Source organism: Pogona vitticeps, chromosome 5 (genome assembly GCF_051106095.1).
Source record: "Pogona vitticeps strain Pit_001003342236 chromosome 5, PviZW2.1, whole genome shotgun sequence".
NCBI lineage: Eukaryota > Metazoa > Chordata > Lepidosauria > Squamata > Agamidae > Pogona > Pogona vitticeps.
The window spans coordinates 61,002,360-61,026,779 of NC_135787.1; the positions used below are offsets into that span (position 1 = coordinate 61,002,360).

At 39.8% G+C, this 24,420-nt stretch overlaps 1 pseudogene; it reads left to right on the forward strand.

Moving 5' to 3' along the window:
- Positions 1 to 2,622: 2,622 nt before the first annotated feature.
- Positions 2,623 to 2,777, forward strand: LOC140707837 (U1 spliceosomal RNA; annotated as a pseudogene).
- The last annotated feature ends 21,643 nt before the right edge of the window (positions 2,778 to 24,420 follow it).

The window sequence follows — 24,420 nt, forward strand, 5'->3', positions numbered from 1 at the left end:
TTATGCAGATTAGATAAATTGCATAAAATTTGCCTACTAAGAGGAACAGAAGAAGCAAATGAAGTATTTGAACTGGCAAAGAAGTGGAAGATAATTTTTTCACAATCTTAGAACTGGCAGAAAGATTGCTAACCAAACACTCTATCATTCATTGGCATCATCTGATAGAACAAGCCTCTCTCTTTCTCTGTTTCTGTCTCTGTCCATGTCTGTCTCTCACACACATACACACTGCTGTTGATTTCTGAACTACAGCAAGAAATAAGAAAGTACAGTATGTGGGAAGTCGGCTTCCAAGGATTGTGGCAACATCTAAGTGAACACATTCTGGTTATTTGTAAGACGGCCCTTCATTGGGGTACTTTTTCCTCAGCAAATATTATTTTTTCTTGGAGTAGAAGATTGTCCCTTAAAACCATTGATGCTAGATCTTCTTGCAAATAAATTCAAGCCCAAATGCATTATAATTATTAAAACGCGATAACAGAGCCTTCAGTTTGAATAGCTGTCCACATAATGATGTCTGAGTTTGTTTTAATAAAGTAGGATCCACCAAGCTGTGTTGTCCTAGCTTGTGGCCCTCCAGGTCTTGAGCTGCAACTTCCAGTATTCCCAGCTATAAACTATATTGGCTGAGGCTGACATCTGGAGGGACACTGGATACTCTATTTGCTTTTTACTACAATTTACATCATCCTTGACTGTTGATTATGCTGACTAAAATGATCTAGACGGGGAAGCCTGTAACAGATGAATGGAATGGACCAGGTTTAGATGACTTTAGAAATATAATCAGTTTCACCGTGACACACCTCTACTTCTTGGATTTTGTGACCGTATTTTTTGCTCCATAAGACGCACCTGACCTTAAGACACACCTAATTTTTAGAGGAGGAACACAGGGAAAATATATTCTGAACCAAATAGTGTAATATAATATTTTATAAACTACAGTGGACCCTTGACTTACAGATGGCTTGACTTACAGACTTTTTGAGTTACAGACTTCTCTGGCCGCAAAATTTAGGTTTGACTTGCAGCCTGAGAATTGACTTACAGACCAGAAAAAAACCAAAATGGAACAAAAACGGCCTGTTACGGGATTAATCGGTTTTCAATGCACTGTAGGTCAATGGAGACTTGACCTACAGACTTTTTGACTTGAGAACTGCCTTCCAATACGGATTAAGTTCTCAAGTCAAGACCCCACTGTATAACAGAATAACATTTGAACCATGTAAAGTGAACAGCAGTCAACAGTGGCATTAATATAGACCATTATCAGCCAGTGATAAGACCTATACCACTCTACCTATATTTTACATTTCCTTTCATCCACCTCCTCCCCATGCTTATAGAAATGTCTCATTGACAGGTGAGATTGTTGTGCAACTCTGCCCATCTACAGCTCAAACCTATATTAAGTTAGAAATGGTTTGTCTGATTTGGCACTGCATTGAGAGGTCCCTTTTAGTTGTGTGGAGGATAAATAGTGGAATTAAACTATTTAACAGCTGGTTTTCCTTATTTACTTTAGGTTATGCAAAAGAACAGCAACACAAAGCTTAACCTGATCCCATTCACCAGCAGTAGCACATGCTCAGCATAAGACCAAATCTCCATTTTCTGACATAATTGAACTTTTATAGCATGCAATGCACAACAGGTTAGGCCACACAAAGCCATGAACAATGTTCTTGATGACCCAAAAAAACTGAATACAAACTATAGTGGCTGAAATCAGGAAGCAGGTACTGTAATCCAGTTAGAAGTCACGAGGCACAGTTAGTTTCCTTGCTGCAACACCCTTTGGAAATACATTCTCTATTAGATGCCCAGAACTAGTTGAAAGGTTTGCAAGTTGAATCCAAATTTCCCATAGAAATGCATTGAAAATTAATTAATGCATTTTTATGGGGGGGGACAGGAAAAGGTCAGAAACTTTAAAAAACTTAAAAGAAAGTCACTTACCAGGTACTGTAGACTGAATCTTGTTCTTCACAGTGCCTTGGTAGACCCCAGAAAAGCCAAAAAAGAGCCCCAAACAGCTAAAAGCCAGCAGGCAGCTGGCAGCCATTTTGTGCTCTTCTCTGCTCCTGCTCCTTTCCCCTCCCCTCTCCCCACCTAACAGTTGATCAGCGTTGGTCTGAACACTTTCTAGGCAGCTTTTAAAGCAAGTATGCACGTTTCTACACAAGCAGGTTTCAACTCAAACGGAGCACCTTTTCACCCAAGCACTAACCCCAAACAAACTAAATTTTACATTTTAAAACAACAATACCAGGCAATACCAGGTCTCTCTCCCAGCTCTCTAATTGCTTGGACTAGCAAGGAAGCAGACAAACAGCCTCTTCACTAACTGAAAGTTTGAATTTCCCCGCTTTCCCTGCCTTCCCCGCATATTAGGTATGCTAATATCTGTGCACTGGAGGATTGTGGGAGGAACATCCAGCCCCTGATGGGGGTCCTGTGGGGCACCCCAAAACACTGAGTAGCTCTCTTGGCCTCTTTCAGGACTGGGGCTGTGCAGCCCTGTTCTGATCAGGAGGTGCAGCCGGGGGGGTCACCATGCCTTTGGGGGACAGGGCACAGAAAGGGGCAGGAGGTTCAGAGGCCAATCCATCTCATACCTGGCAGGGGAGATACCATGATCATCAAAGTGTTTTTCCCAGGGTGAGGCTCATCTATTGCACTTTGGAGGTGCTGACCCCTGTGATTTTCCCAAATATGGGAAAATCAACTGCCTAAGTGGGGGACTGTGTTTGTGGTTTCCACCTTGTTTTTCTAGAATTACTCTTTCCCCTTTTGTCCTTGGCTGTTTTCACTGCCTGCTGCCATAGGCCTGTTGACCTTGCTGGTTTTCCAGGTGGGCTCCAAGAAACAGATCCTAGAAAGCCAACAGTGCAGAATGGTGAGGTCCAAACAGCAAGCAGTCTCTGGTGCTAGTTCAGAGGCCTCCCAGCATGGCAGTGGGGGCTTCTAGGTGGTGGTGGTTGAACCCCTTTTTTACTGTATGCGCTCCATAAGACACACATACTTTCTCCCCCACTATTGGGGGGGAGTGCGTCTTATGTAGCAAAAAATGCGGTAATTCAGAGTTGTTCTCCCAGACTGCACTTTTGAGTTTGTTTTCATTTAGTCCTGCTTTTTAACCAGTGTACAGGAATTAAACAAGCCTACAAAGGCAGTGGTGGCTACTCCCTGTTGTGTCTGGTGGGACAGAGGTGGATGATGGATGTCGCTTATAGAACAAGGCAGGGGTAAAGTCAGGTATGAACATACACAGACATATAGGCATTACATGAAGAAATTATAGCTTCCAACACTACATCAGCACAACCCCTTTAAAATACTGTAACCAAACAAATTCTGATTTTGCTTCTTACATGTGATTCAAAATTTATAAAAGGCCTTCTTGCAGGTTGGTCGTAAGTTTAATGAGTAATACAGAAAACAAACTGGATCAAGATTTTTCGTACTTGTAAATACTGTCCGAATTTGAGATGTTTAAAGAAAGCATTGTAAAAATATATTGAAAAAAAATGTATTTTTATTTATAATGAGACTGTGGCAGGCAGACAATAAAAACCCACAAAGCTGGCAAAAGATGGCACAACAAATCTATAGAAAGAGTTTGTTAAAATTGTTCAGTACAGAGATGCCTATAAAAGTATAACTGGGCGTTGTTTCCAATATATAACAAAAACACTGTAAATCTTGGAATATTGTTGATAATTAATCCATAAAGCTCTGAAAATCCACAAATAAAATACTTTTAAAAATCAACCCATAATGCAGTTCATGGATTTACTAAATTAGTCTAACTTACTCAAAACAGCATACTTATGAAAGTCTGGTTATGAAAGGCTATTTTGGCTACAAAAAGTAAATTTTGCAGACAGTTCTGTCCCAATTGCTGTTTCAAAGCCCTCTTGGTTGCTGCTCCTGAGGTCTGAGGAACCTTTTATTAGCTGGTGATTTTTTTAAAAAAACTGCTGTACTTTTAAATGGTTTTAAGTTTAGTTACATTTTAATAAGATAGTGAGTAGCTTTTTAAAAATATAGTGGCTGTTAAATGCAATCCTCACTTATGTAAATCCAGCTGATTAAGTGGGTCTACACGAGATAAATCATTTTGGTGCCAAATTAAATCCTGTTTGCTCACCGGAGCCTTTCCAGTTTAAGGAATGTTGACTGGAATAGGTTATGGAGTTCTTTGTAATTTGTATGGTTTTTTTTTCAATTTTTCATAAAGGTTTTTATTTCATTTTAAAATATGTGTTAAAATATCTAAACTGTTTAATAATGTTCTTATGTAGTAAAATAGTTGGGGCTACCAATTGGATTTAGGCCATAATGTATCTGTTTTTCGGTCTTGTGAGTTGTCTTATGTCCTAGTTTTGGGGAATGAATAAAAGAAGTCTTTAAGCAACCTCTCTGATAGCTCTCATCATTGCTCATCCCCAGCAGAGCACATAACCATCTTCCAAGTCACAGTGGATGAAAATGGGGGGGAAGAAAACTAACTCCGACTATGGTTGCTGCTATGCCAGTGCTACAGCTGGGGTTAGATCCTTCTTACCCCTCTTTTGCGTTTGTTGACAGACTCCCACAAGCCACTGAACATCTGCACCCACTCATAATACTGGACCACTACTTCTGTCAGCGTTACTGTGACTAACTTGGCTTTAAATGCCAATGTGCTAATTTAGGCGACTTGCGAGAGTTCCCTGTTTTAAAAGGCTAATGTTTAGAATAATGTATACATACTTTACCATACTTCCATGGATTGAGTTAGATGCTTGGATAAGCTAATGTAACTCTTAAATCCCAGTCTAGACAAAGCCCTTGTGGCAATACAAGGGATGCTGTGGAGAGCCAGGAGCATGCCTCATGTTTTTCTAAATTAATGGATTTTCTGGCCTCTACTCTCTCCAAAGAGGGATGTGGAGTGGCATGTAGCTGATAGTCTATGGCTCCCTGGCTCCCTGCCTGCTTCTGTTCTCACTCTGGTTTTCTTTACTTCTTTGAGGCATCCAGTGAAAATTCTCATGCATTTTAAAGAAAGGAATTGTTTAGCATGCTGAGTGCTTCTATCCTTATTTTATTTCTCTTTGTTCAGTTTACTGTTGCTTAGCCATTTAGTCCTGTTAATTGAAAGTGTGAGGACCTAAGAAGTATATTGTTTTTCCTATGTAGGAAAATGCAGTTCCTAATTTATAGTACAACCCAATTCTTTAATTGTTCATTGTACTTTGTATTTTAGATTAAATTGAGAACTAGTACAGTCTAAACGTAAATGAATACAGAAGACATGAATCACTACAGTGCTTTGTGTTTAAGCTTCACCATTTACTCATTTTACTTGCTTGCCTCTTTGTCTCTATATTAGCACAATTGCTTTCAAGTAACCATACATTGTACAGGACATCCACATTCTGTATTTAAAAAAAATGCTTCCACTTGGTTAGGCAGCCAGAATTCATACTCTGCAGCAAGAGAATATATGTTAATCTTCTTAAAGGCAGCAGATAAGATTTCAGAATCAGATTAAATATTTGTGTTCCATTGTTAGCAGACCTCCCTGGATCTGTCTGACAATCAATAAATCCTCTTCAGATTCCTTGTTCCCGCTGTCTGCCTTTCACTCTATTCAAGTTGTGAGTTCAAAAAACAAAACACACATGTATACATACTCACAAAAACCAACCCCCCCTCAAAGTTTATACAGTTTTAAGATTTAAATTTTGAAATGGGTGGGTTAATATTTTGTTTGGTGCTAACTTTGGATTTGCATCTGAAGTCCTGTCTGCAGTAAATTAAGAATGCTTTGGTATGCGGCTTTAGGTGGATGGTTTGGGGTAATGTGGGCAGATTTATTCATGCAGTTTCTTTGAGCAATAAATAGCATCATGTGACTAAACCTTTCTCACAACTCTGTTGGGTGTTTAGCATAAGAACAGCTTCACTGGCAGATGAATAGTCCCATCTATACTGTAGGTTGCACAGCAGAATTTTTATTTCACACCCTCTTTGGCCATAGACTGATTGGCAAAAAATTGGTTAGCACTAGAAAGAATAAACCAGTTTGATTGGTGAGGAAGAAGAACCTGTTTTTGGATTACCGTTGCATAGTTCTTATACTCATTTAGTCTAACTGAAGAGTATGAGCTAAGGAAAACAATGATGGCATTGTATTCGAAACTACAGTGGTGCCTCGCTTGACAATGTTAATTCATTCCAGCGAAATCGCTGTAGAGCGAAAATGTCGAACGAAATAAAAAAACAATTGAAATGCATAAAAAACCAGTTAATGCTTTCCAATGGATGAAATACCTAATCGTCCAGCGAAGATCCTCCATACAGCAGCCATTTTCAAGTGCCTGTCTTGCGAAAAATGCCTCCTAAAAACAGCGGGGAGCTATTTTGAGCAGCTGACGGCCATTTTGAAAATCCGACGATAAGCTGTTTTGATCGTCGTAATGCGAAGAATCGGTTCCTGAAGCAGGGAAACGATCGTCACAAAGCGAAAAAAAAACCCATTAAAACATCGTGAAGCAATTTCATCGTTATACAGGGTAATCGTTAAGCGGGGCACGACTATATTGATTTAAGTTGCTAGATAAGGTTAACCACCTTATCTACCACCTGAGAAATCTATATGTGGGACAGTAAGCAACAGTTAGAACTGGATATGGAACAACTGATTGCTTCAAAAGTGGGAGAGGAGTATGACAAGGCTGTATATTGTCTCCTTGCTTATTTAACTTATATGCAGAATACATCATGTGAAAGGCAGGACTGGATGAATCCCAAACCGGAATTAAGATTGCTGGAAGAAATATCAACAACCTCAGATATGCAGATAATCCCACTCTGATGGCAGAAAGTGAGGAGGAATTAAAGAACCTATTAATGAGGGTGAAAGAAGAGAGTGCAAAACATGCTCTGAAAAAAACCCTCAAAAAAACTAAGATCATGGCCACTGGTCCAATCGCCTCCTGGCAAATAGGAGGGGAAGATATGGAAGCAGTGACAGATTTTACCTTTTTTGGGCTCCATGTCCAGATGGTGAAAGCAGCCCCGAAATTAAAAGACGCCTGCTTCTTGGGAGGAAAGCGGTGACAAACCTAGATAACATCTTAAAAAGAGACATCACCTTGCCAACAAAGGTCCGCATAGTCAAAGCTATGTTTTTTCCAGTAGCGATGTATGGAAGTGAGAGCTGGACCATAAAGAAGGCTGATCACCGAAGAATCAATCCGTATTCATCGGGACTTAACTGATGAATATGGATTGACGAATATTTAACAAATCGATTATTTTCGTTGAAAAAGCTGATCCGTTTTTATATTCATCCCCATCTCTAGTTGTTGCCATTGTTAGCAACTGCTCTTCTTTCTCTGTGCAATAGAGGGCACTATTTTATGTTAAAACATAAGCTTGAATGCCTTTTAAAAGTTGCAGCTTCGAATTGTCTTCTTAAAACAATACATATACAGTATCTTTATCTGGCATTTACTGATGACCATCAAGTCAACTGACAGTGGCATGGAAAGTGACTGTGAAGTTTTCTACTTCTTTTAATGGGGTTTTCAAGAAATATTCTCATGCTTGGTTTTACACATTTTCTTGGTGATACATATGTGTGATGTATGTATATTAGGTTGGTGGGTTTAACTGGATCATACCTTTTGGACTGTAAATCTCAGAATGTGCCAACAAGCATGGCTACAAGTCAGGGGGAATCAGAAAGTTGTATTAAAAACAACAACAGCAAACCAACAACAAAAAAATGTTGGCAGCTGCTTTAAATCTTCGTGGTATTTTTAAGAGTATGTTCTAATGCTCATTTTTAAAAAAATTCTGCAAAAACTTCTATTTGAAAAGAAGCCTGAATGATATTTCAGAAATAGATGGTATTCATAAATTTTGCCTGTTATATTACACTTTTTATTTTAGTAATGATTAGTACTGCTTCATTTTTGTCTTTGATAAACTTGACCAAAAGGTTTTTCCAGAAGGTGAGAATGAGAACAGAACAGCAAGAATCTCAGGCAGGTCACTTTTACTCTGGGGGACAGTATTATTGCATTTATGAGACCTTGTTTCTAAGGGTTGTCTGACACATATTTTAATTCATATTTCTTACATGTGTTCATCCTCATGTTCTTGTTTGCAACAATGTAACTTGGAGAATGAAAAGTGTACATGTAGCCAGAATATGACAAATCTTGCAATTGCTTCAGAATTTTTCAGGACTACAAAGAAACACTGCTGTCTTACATAAACAGGTACTTGGTTGATATGGAGCTAGTTATCTCAAAATAGGAGTGGCAGGGTTTGGGTCACAACCATGTTAAGAAAATTTGTTGCCATGTAAGATTTGTTACAGATGTAATTCAAAAAGAATGAATGCACTGAAATAATTGAAATTATTTATTTTTGCCACAACAGTTGTATCGCTAAAGAGACTATACTCTTATAAAAATTAATATTGGCGACATCTGCAGTGGGAAACACATGAAAGACAAGGGGTTTTAATTGTTAATTTCTCTATGGGTATTTGTGGTACTACTGTATCAACTACTATTGATTTGATATATGATTACTTTCAGTTTCTTTTTGAGTAAAAGCTTAGTATGAACATGATATGAAAGTAAGAAGGATGTGATCCTGTGAGCTCCATGTTCAGAGACATTTGCAGTTTGATCTGAATCTGCAGTCCTGTTTTGTGTGCAAATTATGGTAAACCACTTTGGGGTATCCTGTATCTAGAAAACCCTGAAAGGACTATTGTAAATGGGAATCAACTTGATGGCATGTAATTAATTAGGATATACTCTGCCTTAATTCATGTAACATTTGAATATACAGTGGTTCCTTGACTTACGAACATCCCTACTTACGACCATTTCAAGTTATTAGTGGAAGAGGTTAAAACAGCAAGGTCAGCTGCAGATAGTGCTGTGAAAAAAAGTGAAAACAACGAGAAAGAAATACAGCAATTAAAAAAAAGGCTGGCCATATTATCAGACCGCCAAAGGCGAAAGAATTTAAGACTTTCAGGAGTAACAGAAGACATTGCTGCAGGAGACCTTGGGAAGACTGTAATTGCTTTTTTTCAGGAACATGGCATAAATATAACAGATGAGGACATTGAACGCACTCACCGATCTCTGAAACCGAAACCAAAGCCTGGAGCCAGGCCTAGAGACATTATAATAGCTTTTTCAAGAGAGAAAACGCAGAACTATGTTTGGAACAAACTCAGGAAAATTAAAGACTTACAACTTCAGGGACAGAAGATATTTCCTCGCCCTGACTTATCACCAGAAACCATGAATGAAAGAAGACTTATGAAACCTTTTGCACAGAAGTTGCATGAGAATGGTGTTTTATTTTCCTGGGGTTATCCAGCTAATATTTTAATTTTTAAAGATGGAAAACTCTTGAAAGCTAGCAACCCAGCAGAGGCGGAGAAGTTACTATACAGACTTAACATACAACGTACTACTCAGCAGGCCGAAGAAGAGAAGGAGGGAGGAGAAGAAGAAGAAGAAGAAGATTGAGGGAATTTATATGTGACTGTAAATATGAATAAGCTTCCTTCAGGAATGTAAAATTTATACCACGTGAAAATAGTTTTTTTTGTTTTTGGTTAGTGTTGGTTGAAAAGAATGAAATTTTTTTGGGGGGGGAGTATGTGGGTAGACAGATCTCCACGTATAGAGACGAAAATGGGGGGATATAGTATCCTTACCCAACTCCTTGGGAAGGGGTTATTTTTGGGCTATGGGGGAGGGAAAGACCATCAAAAAATAGTAAATAATAGGGGCACACCAGGGGGAGTTGAGATAGACAAAAAATGGGGAGGATAATTAAAGTACTCTCCTTAAATGTGAATGGTTTGGCCTCAGATCTGAAACGTTATAGATTAAATAAGATGATAAAGGATCAAGGGGTTGATATTCTGTGTTTGCAGGAAACGCATAAGAGTAAGAGAGACGTAAGACCTTTGATGAAGTCTTCTGACTGGAGTTTGCAGATAGAGTCAAGGGGAACAAACAAAGCAAGGGGTGTGGCTATTCTCTTGCACTCTAGAATGAATATAGATGTTTTGGAACAATGTAAAGATAGAGATGGAAGATTTATTTTTGTGAAATTCAGGATGAATGGAAAGAAGTATACTTTGGCATGTATTTATGCACCTAACAAAGGACAAACCCTATTTTTGAACCGAACCTTTCAAAGATTGCAGTCATTTTATGAAGGAGACTTGTTAATTGCAGGGGATTTGAATAATGATATTAGGGAAAATAAGAAATTAAACTTAAAAAAATGGAAACTTAAAGAGGTATTTAGTCTCCTGCAGGATGAAAAGCATCCTACCTTTTACTCAAAAAGGTATAAAAAATTTTCCTGTATTGATCATATCTTAGTGAAAGAAACTAACGATATGGAAGTTAATAGTGTGGAAACAGGAGCTATATGGATTTCAGATCACGCACCATTACTTGTTGAGATTGGTTTGGAGGAGGAACAGAAAGTTAGAAGGTGGAGGTTTAACTCTAGGATATTTTTGCAACAAAAGGATAGAGAGGATTTAATAAGAGGGATACAAAAATATTTTAAAGAAAATAAAGGATCTGCGGAGGAAGATATAATTTGGGATGCTGCAAAGGCAGTAATCAGGGGAATATGTATTTCTAAAGAAATTCATTTTAGAAGAAAGGTGAATTTTAAAAGGGAACAAAAATTAAAGGAGATAGTTGAATTACAAAGAAGATTACAGGTGAAGTTTGAAAGACAAATACAGGAACAGTTGAATAGGGTGAAAGAGGAGCTGCAAGAGTTAGATAATTTGTTTTTGTGGAAAAAAGATTTATTGGTGAGGAATGAGTATCAGAGAATAAATATAAACTCGATGAAAAGATTGGCAAACTATTTGAAGAAAAGAAAGGAAAAACAAAAGATAGGGTGCATGAAAAATGAAACGGGAAGTAAGGTGTTTAAAGACAAACAAATAAGGGAGATCTTTGAAGATTTTTATAGTAAGTTATTTAAAGTAAATGAAGAGAAACAATTTGAAGAAGCTATTGTGAACAAAATTAAGAAACAAGATTTAGCAATTTTAAATGAAGAAATCACACAACAAGAAATCTTGACAGTTATTAAAAATTCAAAAAGTAGGAAATCACCAGGCTTAGATGGTTTTACATCAGAATTTTATAAAATGGTGGGGCCTTTAATAGTTCCAGAAATGCAGAGTTTGTTTAACAAGATAATGAAGGGAGGGAGAGCCCCTGAATCATGGAGGAAAACAGAAATTATGATAATCTTGAAACAATCGAGAGACCCGACGGACCCCAACTCTTATAGGCCTATTAGTTTAACAAACCAGGATTATAAAATTTTTGCAAAAATTTTAGCAAATAGATTAGAGAAAACACTCCCAAGATTAATAGGAGAGGATCAATATGGTTTTGTTAAAGGGAGATATATTGGACACCCTATAAGGAATGTGATTAATACTCTACATCACGGAAACAGTGAAGGAAGATTTGCCCTTTTAAAATTAGATGTATATAAGGCATTTGACACTCTAAGTCATGGGTATTTATTTCAAGTACTAAGTAAATTTGGATTTGACGGTCCCTTTTTGATAGCATTAAAAGAAATTTATAGAGAAGGGAAGGCAATGATTAAAGTTAATGATAATTATACAAAAGAAATTTTGCTCCAGAGAGGAGTGAAGCAGGGATGTCCCTTATCCCCAATGCTGTTTGTGTTATCTATGGAACCCTTAGCCGAAAAAATTAGAAGTAGTAGTAAAATAAGAGGATATACAGTAGGGAAAGAGGTAATTAAATTAAATCTGTATGCGGATGATATAATATTGGTGTTACAAAATCCTCTTGATGCAATAAGAGAACTACTGATAATTTTAGAAGAGTTTAAAGAATATTCAGGTTTAGGAGTAAATATTTCGAAATCAGAAATAATGTTTAAAAGGATAGATTTAAAGGAACAAAAAGAAATAGCAAAGCTGACAGGTATGAAATTAGGAATTAGGAGATTAAAGTATTTAGGTATAACAATAACAAAAAGTATTAAAAATTTGATGGGAACTAATTATAAAATAACTTGGAGAAGGATACAGGAAAAACTAAACGAATGGGATAATAGATATATAAGTATTTTAGGGAAAATAAGGGCAATAAAAATGTTTATAATACCAAAGATGTTATATCTATTTCAGGTACTCCCGGAGTACATCCCAAAAAAACAATTAGCTGTATGGGATCAAGAATTAAAAAATTGGGTTTTTGGGAAGAAGAAAGCTAGAATAGTAAAGAGGGTAATATATTCACCACAGGAAGATTTAGGGTGGGGTCTCCCACATTTGGAAAGCTATTACGAAGCTTTTCAAATAAAAATGCTATTGGAATTAGATGGGAAAAGTGTGGAGAAATGGGTAAGATGGGAGGATATAATAAATAAAGGAGTAGGTAAATTTGGAATATTTACACAGAAGGTTAAAAACGACATTAAAAATACAATAGGCCCAAGACAGACAGCACTAACAATATGGGGGGAAAGGCAACTTAATTGGATGCCAAGTCTTTCCAAATGGACCCCACTAGAATCTCTAGGTGAGGATTTGAAAATTGAGAAAACTTTTTGGAAGAAACTAAAAGAAACTGGCTATTATAGAGTGAAGGATTTATATAACCCTCAGGGGACACAGATTCCGGCACAAAATGTAGTAGGACAAGTTGGAAGACAATACTGGTTACAGACTATGGCTTTATATAATATTTTGAAACAGAGAAGGTATTCTGGAATACTAAATAAAGAGGATACCCCGCTAGAAAAACTATATAATAATAAAGAGGATAATAAGAAGGGTATTGCAAGGAAGTTGTACAACTTGATAAATACAGATAAAGATTATATGATTGGGACAATACAAACGAAGTGGGAAAGAGAAATGACATTGTCAGCATACGAAATAGATGGGTTAATGGAAGGCATATTGGAAATCAAAATGGATAAATTTAGAGAATTGGAGATGAAATTAATATTGAAATGGTATAGGACACCCCCTCAGTTGTCTTATATGATAAAAGGTTTGAATTCAAGTTGCTGGCATTGTAAGAGGAGTAAGGGATATTATGCACATCTTTGGTGCGAATGCCCTAAGGTTATTGAATTTTGGCAGCTGATTTTAGAAAAGGTGAACGCCGTGTGTAATATTAAATTGCAGCTGACTGGGAAAATCTTGTTTATGGGAGTTCTGGGGAATAATAAAGTAAAAAAACCTAAACAGAATTTATTTAAAGCTATGATTATAGCAGCACATGCAGTAATAGCTTATGGGTGGAAGGATGCATCAAAATGGACTTTGGAAAGATGGAATTGGTATTTATATGAATGGATTCAATCAGACATACTGTCGATTTTGACACAGGATAAGGTATGGGAAGAAAAAACATTAGAGATAAGAAAGAAATGGTCGGGATATGTAAGATGGGTAAGAGAAGGGGGGGCCAATAATGTTATATTGGTTAAACTCCAAAAGGTGTGCTCATGGTTGCAGATTTAAAATTAAATGGTCTTTTTTTTTGGGGGGGGGTGGGATAAGGGGGTAGAAATAAATAGGAAAATGATGACTATGTAAAGATAAGAGAAATGGTTATGTATGGATATGTTAATTAAAAAATTAAAAATAATAAAAAAAAAAAAAAAAAAAAAAAAATTTCAAGTTATTACCAGCTCCGGCCGCAAAATTTTGCTTCTACTTGCGACCGGAGCTTCCACTTACGAACAGAAAAAAACAGGGGGAAAAGGTGGGAAATTCAGATTTCTAACTGTAGGTGGCAACCAGGCTGCTTCTTTGTAGCTTTTTCGCCCCAGCAGTTAGAGAGTGTGCATCAGAGGAGGCTTGGGACTGCCTCCTTCTGTTTCTGAGAGCATTTGTGTATGTTTAGGGAGGCTTCAGGCTACCTAGTAAGATAAGATGCTGTTTTCTGCTTTTAAAAACTGTTCTGGGTGTTTTTGCAGCGTGGTTTTTAGCTGGAGGGGTTATGTTTCTGTGCTGTGATGGATCTTGGGGGGTTTGTTTGTTTTTTGGGTTTCCCCCATTTCTGATGGGTCTTGGGAGGTTGTTGCTTTTTGGAGTGTTTTTCCCCATTTCCAATGGGTCTTAAGGGGTTTGTTTGTTTTTTGGTTTCCCCCCATTTCTGATGGGTATTGGGGGGGTTTGGTTGCTTTTTGGGGGGGTTCCCCATTTCCAATGGGTCCTGCATGCTTCCCTTATTTATTTTATTTATTTATTATTAGATTTTTATCCTGCACTTTCTAGACAAAGTCTACTCAGGGCGGCTTACATAAAATCATTGATAAAACAATATACACATACAGTTAAAACAACAATTTAAATTAACAAGATTAATATTGGTCAAGATGGAAAGAATAAAGAAAATTAAATGAAAAGAAAAATCAAGTATTGATAGAAGGGAAGGCCTGCTTAAAGAGCCAGGTCTTTAATTGGCTGTTAAAAACACCCAGTGAGGGTGCCAGGCAAATCTCTGATGGCAAACTGTTCCAAAGTCCAGGGGCCACTGCCGAGAAGGCCCAATTTCTTGTTCTTTCTTTTAGGACCTCTCTTGTCATAAAGCCCCTCAACCATCTTTCCTGGCTAGGACGAGTGACTCGAGTAGATCTAGGTGGGAGAAGGCGTTCTGCTAAGTATCGAGGTCCTAAACCATTTAGGGCTTTATAAGTCATCATTAACACTTTGAAATCAGTGCAGAAACAAATGGGCAGCTAATGCAATGCAGTGAGAATGGGAGTGATGTGCTAGTATTTTCTCGCTCCACTAAGTAGTCTGGCTGCCTCATTCTGCACCATTTGAAGCTTTCGCATCAATCTCAGAGGTAGCCCCACGTAGAGCACATTGCTGTGGTCTAATCTTGAGATTACGAGCGCATGGACCAGAGTTGTGAGGGCCCCACCATCAAGATAGGGACGCAGCTGGGCAATCCACTACAGATGGTAATAGGTGGAGTGGACCACTGGCACCACCTGGGTTTCTATGGTGAGCACGGGGTCCAGATGTACCCCCAAGCTGCGAACCTCACTCTTCACAGTGAGAGTCACCCCCACAAAAGAGAGTTTCCCAAGCCGCTAATGGAGGAGTCACCCACCCTCAAGACCTCCGTCTTGTCCGGGTTCAGCCTCAACCCATTCTCCTGCATCCTTTGCAGTACAGCCCCCAGACAGCGCTGAAGAGACAGAACGGCATCCACTGAAGTAGGCGAAAAGGAGATGTAGAGTTGTGTGATGGCACGAAGCCCCACACCCCCTGATGACCCCACCCAGCGGCCTCATATATAAGTTAAGTAGCATTGGGGAGATGATTGAGCCCTGTGGAACCCCACAATTGAGAGTCCATGGGGCCGAAACACTCTCCCCAAGCTGTACTCTCTGAGGACGGTTCTCCAAGAAGGATCGGAGCCAGGCAAGAGCCAGACCACTGATTTCCAGCTCGGAGAGCCTCCCCAAGAGGATACCGTGGTCGACGGTATCGAAGGCAGCTGAGATGTCGAGGAGGACTAACAAGGACATTTTCCCCCTGTCAGCCTCCCTCAATAGGTCATCGAACAGTCTGACCAGTGGCTGTTTCTGTGCCATGGCATGGCCTGAAGCCTGACTGGAACAGATCCAGGGCACTGGTTTCATCCAAAAGAGCCTGAAGCTGATCAGCCATCATACTCTCCACCACCTTACTGAGGAAGGAAACATTGGCGACAGGCCTATAATTGCCAGTATTGTCCGCCGCCAAATTAGGTTTCTTCCTAATGTGCCTAATGAGTGTCTCCTTGAGGGCAAGAGGGACCTTGCCCTCCTGGAGTGATCCATTAATTATCGCTGTAGCCCATTCCGTTGTTATAGGTCTGGCTGCTTTGATTACAGAAGAGTTTTGACTGCTGATTTGAAGCTTCGCTTATCTGGTCAGCGAAGTGTGATTGTCTAGCAGCTCTCTCCTTAGCTAGGTAATCATTAGTCACGATCCTGACAGCTCTTTTATTATACACCATTGGTTTATCTCTCCAGGTGCACTCTAGCCATCTCCTATTCTGCTTCATAGCTCGGAGCTCCTGGTTAAACCAGGACCCTGGCCAAGCTCTGCGCCGGAGAGCTTGGCCAGGGTCCTGGTTTAATCAGGAGCTCTGAGGTTGGCTTACTGCCTGGTGGGGGCAGTAAGCCAACCATCAACCAGAGCCTCGACAGGAGCGCCAGACAGATCAGCTGGAATCCCTCTCATGTTGTCCTGGAATCGTGCTGGATCCAGTAACCTTCGAGTGTGGACCATTAAAATAGGTCCATGCTCCCTACGGGGAGGGAGAGCCACTGAGAGGTTACATTTTATTTAGTGGTGGTTTGACCATGACAAGGGAACTGATACAGGGTCAGTCACCGACCACATTCGCTCCGCTCAGTGGAGAACACCAATTCTAGCATATGACCACTGTGGCGCTTGCCCTTGTGGCCCCTGTTTTATTTCTTCCTCACAAAGGCTCACGCTCCTTCCTCCTCTTCACACTGCCACCAGATTGTGTTTGGCAGCATAAGTGTCCAGTACTTAATTGATGTTAAAGAAATAACATCAATTAAGTACTGGACACTTATGCTGCCAAACATAATCAGTTTATTGAACAGGGTGGGGTTAATATTCAATTGAGAATTGCAGTATACATCACAGGAAGCGAATCACATACATTAAACAATGTCTGCTTCATTCAAATCACTTTTTTAACACTATCTATCTATCTCTGACCCTCCTAGTCCAATTCCCAAGCCAACAGCTCTCTAACCCTCTCTAACTCTTCTCCTTTTTTCCCCATCGACTCCCAACTCTCCTCTGGCCCCGCCTTCCAGTCTCTCCATTGGCTCTCCCGTCAAGGCTCCGCCGTGACAGACAGGTGATGTCTGGACTATCCGCTACAACCACCAACGTGTGTGGGGCCGTTGACATGTTGGGACATGTTCAAGGACGCCATGGTTTCCAAGAACTCAAGAGCTGGCCCGGAAATCTCTGCCTCCGCATGGATGTTGAAGTCACCCAGGTCTAGGTCAGTGAGGACAAACTTATGGCATGTGTGCCACAGCTGGCATGCAGAGCCCCCTCTGCGGGCACGCGAGCCATAAGTTGCCAGATCGCTACCCCCTGCAGCCAAACCTGAGGAGCCAGCTGCAGCTGCGGTGCTAGCACCCCGACAGGCGGCGGGCCAGGATCTGGAGCAGCTGGCAGGGTTGGGCATGACTGGAGGTGGAACCGGAGGCACCTCTGTGCCCAGAATTCCCCCTTCTGCCACCACTTCCTGTTCTGCCTCCACCACTTTTGCTGCTGCCGCTGCCGCTGCCCACCACCTGCTGGTTTTCCCCCCTTTTTTCCAGTTTGGGCACTCAGGTTCAAAAAGGTTTGCTGTCACTGGTCTAGGTAGTGAGTTTGTGAGGAATATCCATGCAAGTTTACTGTGACACTGGATGCACAATCAAAAAGCAACCATTTATGTAAAATATGTGTTGAGAGCATTGTGTACAGTAGTTCACTTTTTTAGGGTCCATTCAATTTGTGGATGTAGTGCTTACGTATGGAGGAAAAAACATTCAGAAGATTGTGCATAATTGCACAAGCACATGGTATCCCTTCTCATACCATGGCAACCCATAACACTTCATTGCATAGTTAGGAAAGGCAGTGGATTCTAGAACTACTTTGTATGTATGGGTAAGTAGCATAAGGAGTACAAAATTCATTTGAAGCAAAATGTTAAAAGTTGAGACAATCTTTAATAATAGTTGTGAGCCTTCAAGTCAATTCCAATGTATGGCAACCCTTCTCAGGGTTTTCTAGGTATATAGTAGAAATGATTTACCATTCTCTGCTCCAGGGGGCGGCAGTTTAGCACCATGTTGCTTGCTGTGGGACTTACTGTCTGGCTTTTCTCATGTGAGGCACAGTGAAGAATCAAACTCTTGACCTGGTAACCTAATTTACTGAGCTACCGGCCTATCTGGATAGTCTTTACCTGCAGATTCATCGTTTAAAGGGGGGGATTTTACTGGAAAGAAGGCATTGGAGGAAGAGTAGATGTAAATCTCAAATATTTTCATCCAAAAGTTAATTCCTCTATCAAAGAGTTTACATGTTTAAGTCTTGTAAATGGATTGATTTTTTTCAAACATTGGGTTGCAACATACTTCGCTTTGTTTTCAGTTTTTGATGCTCTTATATATTTTTATTTTGTTGTTTTAATGTCTGACCTTGTAAATCACTTTGAGAAGGCCTTACCGCATAAAAGACAATAAAAGTATTTTAAAAGCAGTATTGATATACAGTATTTTAAATACGTAAACAACATTTCAGTTCATTTTTAAAAGTTAATCTGTTTCTTGCTACTGTACCACTCAGAGGCTGCAGAATATCCTGGCTGTTAAAATAGTTACAATATTTCCCACAGTATGAAAATACTAAGGAATTTTCATTGGCATAGCTGTGAGCATCTATTGTACTTGCTCTTCTTCCAACACTGCACAAAATGTCTAGCCAAGTCAAAGATGAATAAATAAAAGTAAAAATGCTTTTCAGATCTGGTAGTTCCTAAAGTCATGTTTTTTAAAACGTATGGAAATAAAAATCAGATAGAGCACATGGCATTCACCCACCCAACTAGATGAATGTAGAATTAGAAAAACATATGTACCATATTTTTCTATGTATAAGACTATACTTTTGTCTAAAATCTTTAGACTGAAAATTGAGGGTCGTCTTATACACGGAAGTAACCTGAGGAGAGAGAAAACAAGTGGAGGGGAAAGCAGGGATCAAACTGATCCTGCAGGGTTTGATCCCTGCTTTCCCTTCCACTTGCTAAGCCTTATTAAAAGGAAAGCAGGGAACAAAGTTCTGCAGGATGGCTTCGATCCCTGCTTTTCCCTCTGTTTACTAAGTCCCATGGGGCTTAGCAGAAGGAGGGGGGAAAGATCAAAGCAATCCCATGGCTGTGTAAGGGGGAAAGGGATCAAAATCATGCAGTCGCGGAATTGCTTTGATCCCTTTCCCCCTCCTTTTGCTAAGCCCCAGGGGGCTTAGCACAAAAGGAGAAAGCAGGGATCAAAGCAATTCTGCAGTGCTTTGATCCCTTTCTTCCTACACTTGCTAAGCCCCACTTAGATTTCTTAATTTTGGGTTGGAAAAATGGGGGGACATCATACATGGGAGCGTCTTATACTCGGAAAAATACAGTAATTATTTTAGCCTTCTGTCTGAAAGAGAATAACATAAAGTATGAAATGAAAACGAATTACGTAAACATGTAGGCATATTCAGTGGTAGTTTAGGCTGGGATGCATACTGGTCTCAATTTTAATTTTTAAACATTGAATTATTAATTTATAAGCTGGAATCTTAGTGTTTGTGTAAGATTTGCATAGTTTGCTGCAGTTAATTGACAAAGTGCCAGGGTGCATCTTGGTTGCCAGGAATGCTGCTGAGATGTGCCTTGGCACCTAATCAATTAATCCTGCCAAGTTATGCATATCTGACATAAACACAAATAGGATTCTGGCCACAAATGGCCACACACACACAAAAGGAGAAGGAAAAGAAGATGGAAACAGGAAATAAAGGATGGGAAGGGAAATACATGGAATATGATTGTAGGATAAGGCTAGCATGTATATTAATATAAAGGAGCAGTATTTACAAAAAAATATGCCATGCTTCTTGTAGGATTTCAATGTTAGAACAATGGTAGGGAAACATATTTTTCAAAAGAAATTGGTTACTTGGGCTCTATGTCATAATGTAATACAGATGAGCACAACGTGAAGACATACTCAGTGATTGCTCCTTTCTTCCTGTATATGTTGCAGAACATTTATTTTATGTGAGTAAAATCATTGATATGTGATAGTATCATAGAACTGTGGAGTTGGGAAGGGCCCCCAAGATTCACCTAATCCAGTCACCTGCTAATAAGACATCAAATCTGCTGCTAAAGCATCCATGGCAGATGACTGTCCACCTTGTGACTTGGCACTTAACTGATGTTCAGTGTGGCTGCATCCTATGTACCTTTACTGCAGCTAATAGACCCATGCCTCAGGATTGGAAAGGCAAATACACTATCTGCTGTCAGTCCTATAATGGTCAGATTTTTTTTGTTTTATCCATACATAAATCATGTGTTTTGCAAACTCCTGTTCCAAATAAATATGTATTTTTCTGACATTTGGTCAAATTGGTTCTAAAGTTTATTCTTCATAGCTTTAAATATCTATAGCACCAAGGTTTCAACCTGACATGCAGAAGCAAGCTGCCCTGTGTATTATTTAAATAATAACATGCTAAATGGAAGAGAAGAAGGGAGTAAAAAGATAAATTTCCTCTAGCCAGTACATTTTATTAGACATTTTTATCTATTGTCCAGATATAACAGTGGACACCTGTTTGTCTTCTCCACATCTTCAACAAAGAGCTCATTGGCAAAGAGAATGAGTTGTCATGTAGTTTTTTAAAGCTACTGTCTGCCAAATCTTCTCAGTGACAAGAGAGCAGCTGTTGAATATTTCAATGTTTAACACTATGCATTAGGAGGGACCGTAACTTGCTTTTAACTGAAGAACTGGAGGAGAAATTATATGGTGAAGGAGTGCAACAGGTGGCCCACAGGTGTGATCATAATACTCTTCCATTTCTTCATTCAGCTGATTGGCCCTTTCTGCTTTTGTGTGTGTGTGTGTGTGTGTGTGTGTTGATCTCTCATCATACATCACTATAAGGCTGTTGCCCCCTTCAGATAATACATGGTTGTAATACAATGCAAGGAAATCAGTTTCCATGTTCTGTCTGCCCAAAGTACATGTATTCTGCATGCACCCACAACATAGTAGTACTAGATTCCAGGAGGATACATGAAAACCACAACTCGTATGAAAAAAATGCAGAAATTGGGTCACTTTTTTGTCAACTCTCACAATGTCTACAGTGGGCACTGGTGACACTAATTCTGATAATTCTGAGAGTTTAAATCTTTAAAAAGTAATTTTTCCACGTTCTGATTACTGTCAGAACAGTCCAAAACTAACTTTTCCAGGCTCTGGTTACTGTTAGTACAGTACATTCATAGTAAAGTGCTGAATTTGCCATTGTTCTCATGTACATTTCAGAATAAAAAAGCAAAGCTAATAGGTGAACCTGGCCATAGCCATGATTGTCCTTTCATGTTCATGAAACATCTACAACCAGCAGAACTTTTCATTTCTTTTCTTCAGCAGCAAGTCTTTCCACCTTGAGCCTCAATACCATTTCATGCCCGTTTCCTCACAAATCTGAAAATTTCAAAAACATTTTGAGATGCAATATGAAAATGAGCTGCTGCTGCTTGAGGAGAAAAATAGTGGCACACTGTAGAACTAGACCTTTGTCTCTAGAACATCTGAATCAGAGCCCTTTACTTGCATATGAGCACAGGAGATTGCAGTGCAGGAATTTAGTGGTGATATAACTTACCTGTGTTTTTTAATAATAATAAAGGTTGTGTGCAGTCAGCTCTTTTCTGACCTACAGAGGTCCTTTCCAGATTTTGCTAGGTAAACTCAGAAGTGGTTTACCATTCCTTCCTTCTGGGTGCAGTTTGGGACAGTGTAGCTTGCCCAAGGCCACACAGGCTGGCTTTTCTCCTATAAGCCACATTTAGGAATCAAATTCCAAAGATCAGCTTTCTGCAGATATAAATCTGCCATGGATAATGTTTGGTAGGGAGCTGGAAAAGGGAGGGAGCAAAGTCCACTGCCGGGCCTCATGGATGAGGTTGCAAATGTTAGATATGCACTAGATCATTGGGCTAATGTAAAACAGACATTTTTGTTGTTTAGTTGTTAAGTCATGTCCGACTCTTTGTGACCCCATGAACCAGAGCACTCCAGGCCCTCCTGTCTTCCACTGCCTCCTGGAGTTGGGTCAAATTCATGTTGGTAGCTTTGATGGCACTGTCCAACCATCTCGTCCTCTGTCGTCCCCTTCTCCTCTTGCCTTCACACTTTCCCCACATCAGGGTCTTTTACAAGGAGTCTTCTCTTCTCATGAGACGGCCAAAGTACAGTGGTGCCTCGCTTAATGAGCGCACCATTTAACGACAAATCCACATAGCGATGTCGCTTTTGCGATCGCAATGCAATGTTTACGTAGGCAAGAACTCGCATTGTGATGATCGGTAAGCGAGGTTTTTTTAAACAGCTGGTCGGCAGTTCCAAAATGGCCGCCGGATGACCAAAATGGCCGATGCAAGTGTTTTCACACCTTGCCCTCGCTTACCGAGGGTGCGAAAATGGTGCCACTATGGAGGAACTTCACTGAACGGTGAGTTTGGGCCCCATAGGAATGCATTAAACCAAGTTTAATGCGTTCCTATGGGTTTTGTCGATCCGTTTAGCGATGTTTCTGCATAGCGACGATTAATCCGGAATGGATTAACGTCGCTATGCGGGGCACCACTGTATTGGAGCCTCAGCTTCAGGATCTGTCCTTCCAATGAGCACTCAGGGTTGATTTCTTTCAAAATGGATAGGTTTGTTCTCTTTACAGTCCAGGGGACTCTAAAGAGTCTCCTCCAGCATCACATTTCAAAAGCATCAATTCTTCGGCGGTCAGCTTTCTTTATGGTCCAGTTCTCACTTCTGTATATCACTACTGGAAAAACCATAGCTTGGACTATTCAGACTTTTGTTGGCAAGGTGATGTCTCTGCTTTTTAAGATGTTGTCTAGGTTTGTCATCACTTTCCTTCCAAGAAGCACGCATCTTTTAATTTTGTGGCTGCTATCACCATCTGCAGTGATCAGGAAGCCCAGGAAAGTAAAATATGTCACTGCCTTCATATCTTCCCCTTCTATTTGCCAGGATGTGATGGGACCAGTGGCCATGATCTTAGTTTTTTTGATGTTGAGCTTCAGACCATTTTTTTGTGCTTTCCTCTTTCACCCTCATTAAGAGGCTCTTTAATTCCTCCTCACTTTCTGCCATCAGAGTGGGATCATCTGCATATCTGAGGTTGTTGATATTTCTTCCGGCAATCTTAATTCCATTTTGGGATTCATCCAGTACAGACTTCCGCATGATGTATTCTGCATATAAGTTAAATAAGCAGGGTGACAATATACAGCCTTGTCGTACTCCTTTCCCAATTTTGAACCAATCTGTTGTTCCATATCCAGTTCTAACGGTTACTTCCTGTCCCACATGTAGATTTCTCAGAAGATAGATAAGGTGGTCAGGCACTCCCATTTCTTTAAGAACTTGCCATAGTTAGTTGTGGTCCACACAGTCAAAGGCTTTTGCATAGTCAATGAAGCAGAAGCAGATGTTTTTCTGGCCACTCCAGAGTTTTCCAAACTTGCTGACTTATTGAGTGTAGCACCTTAACAGCGTCATCTTTTAAGATTTTAAATAGTTCGACTGGAATGCCATCACCTCCACTGACCTTTTTAGCCATGCTTTCAAAGGCCCACTTGACTTCAGTTTCCAGGATGTCTGGCTCAAGGTCAGCAACCACACTATCTGGGTTGTCTGGGACATCCAGATCTTTCTGGTATAATTCCTCTGTGTATTCTTGCCATATATTCTTTATGTCTTCTGCTTCTGTGAAGTCCCTACCATTTTTGTCCTTTATCATGTCCATCTTTGCACAAAAGGTTCCTTTAATATTTCGAATTTTCTTGAACAGATCTCTGGTTTTGCCCTTTCTATTATTTTCCTCTATTTCTTTGCACTGTTCGTTTAAGAAGGCCCTCTTGTCTCTCCTTGCTACTCTTTGGAAGTCTGCATTCAGTTTTCTGTAACTTTCCCTATCTCCCTTGCATTTTGTTTCCCTTCTGTTCTCTGCTATTTGTAAGGACTCGTTGGACAGCCACTTTGCTTTCTTGCATTTCCTTTTCTTTGGGATGGTTTTTTTTGCTGCCTCCTGTACAATGTTACGAGCCTCTATCCAAAGTTCTTCAGGCACTCTGTCCACCAAATCGAGTTCCTTAAACTGGTTCTTGACTTCCACTGTGTATTCATAAGGGATTTGGTTTAGATTATACCTGACTAGCCCAGTGGTTTTTCCTACTTTCTTCAGTTTAAGCTTTAGTTTTGCTATCAAAAGCTGATGATCAGAGCTACAATCAGTTACAGGTCTTGTTTTTGCTGACTGTATAGAGCTTCTCTATCTTTGGCTGCAGAGAACATAATCAATCTCATTTCAATATTGCCCATCTGGTGATGTCCATGTGTAGAGTTGCCTCTGATGACCAGCTTGTTCTCTTGACAAAACTGTATTAGCCTTTGCTCTGCTTTGTTTTGAGCTCC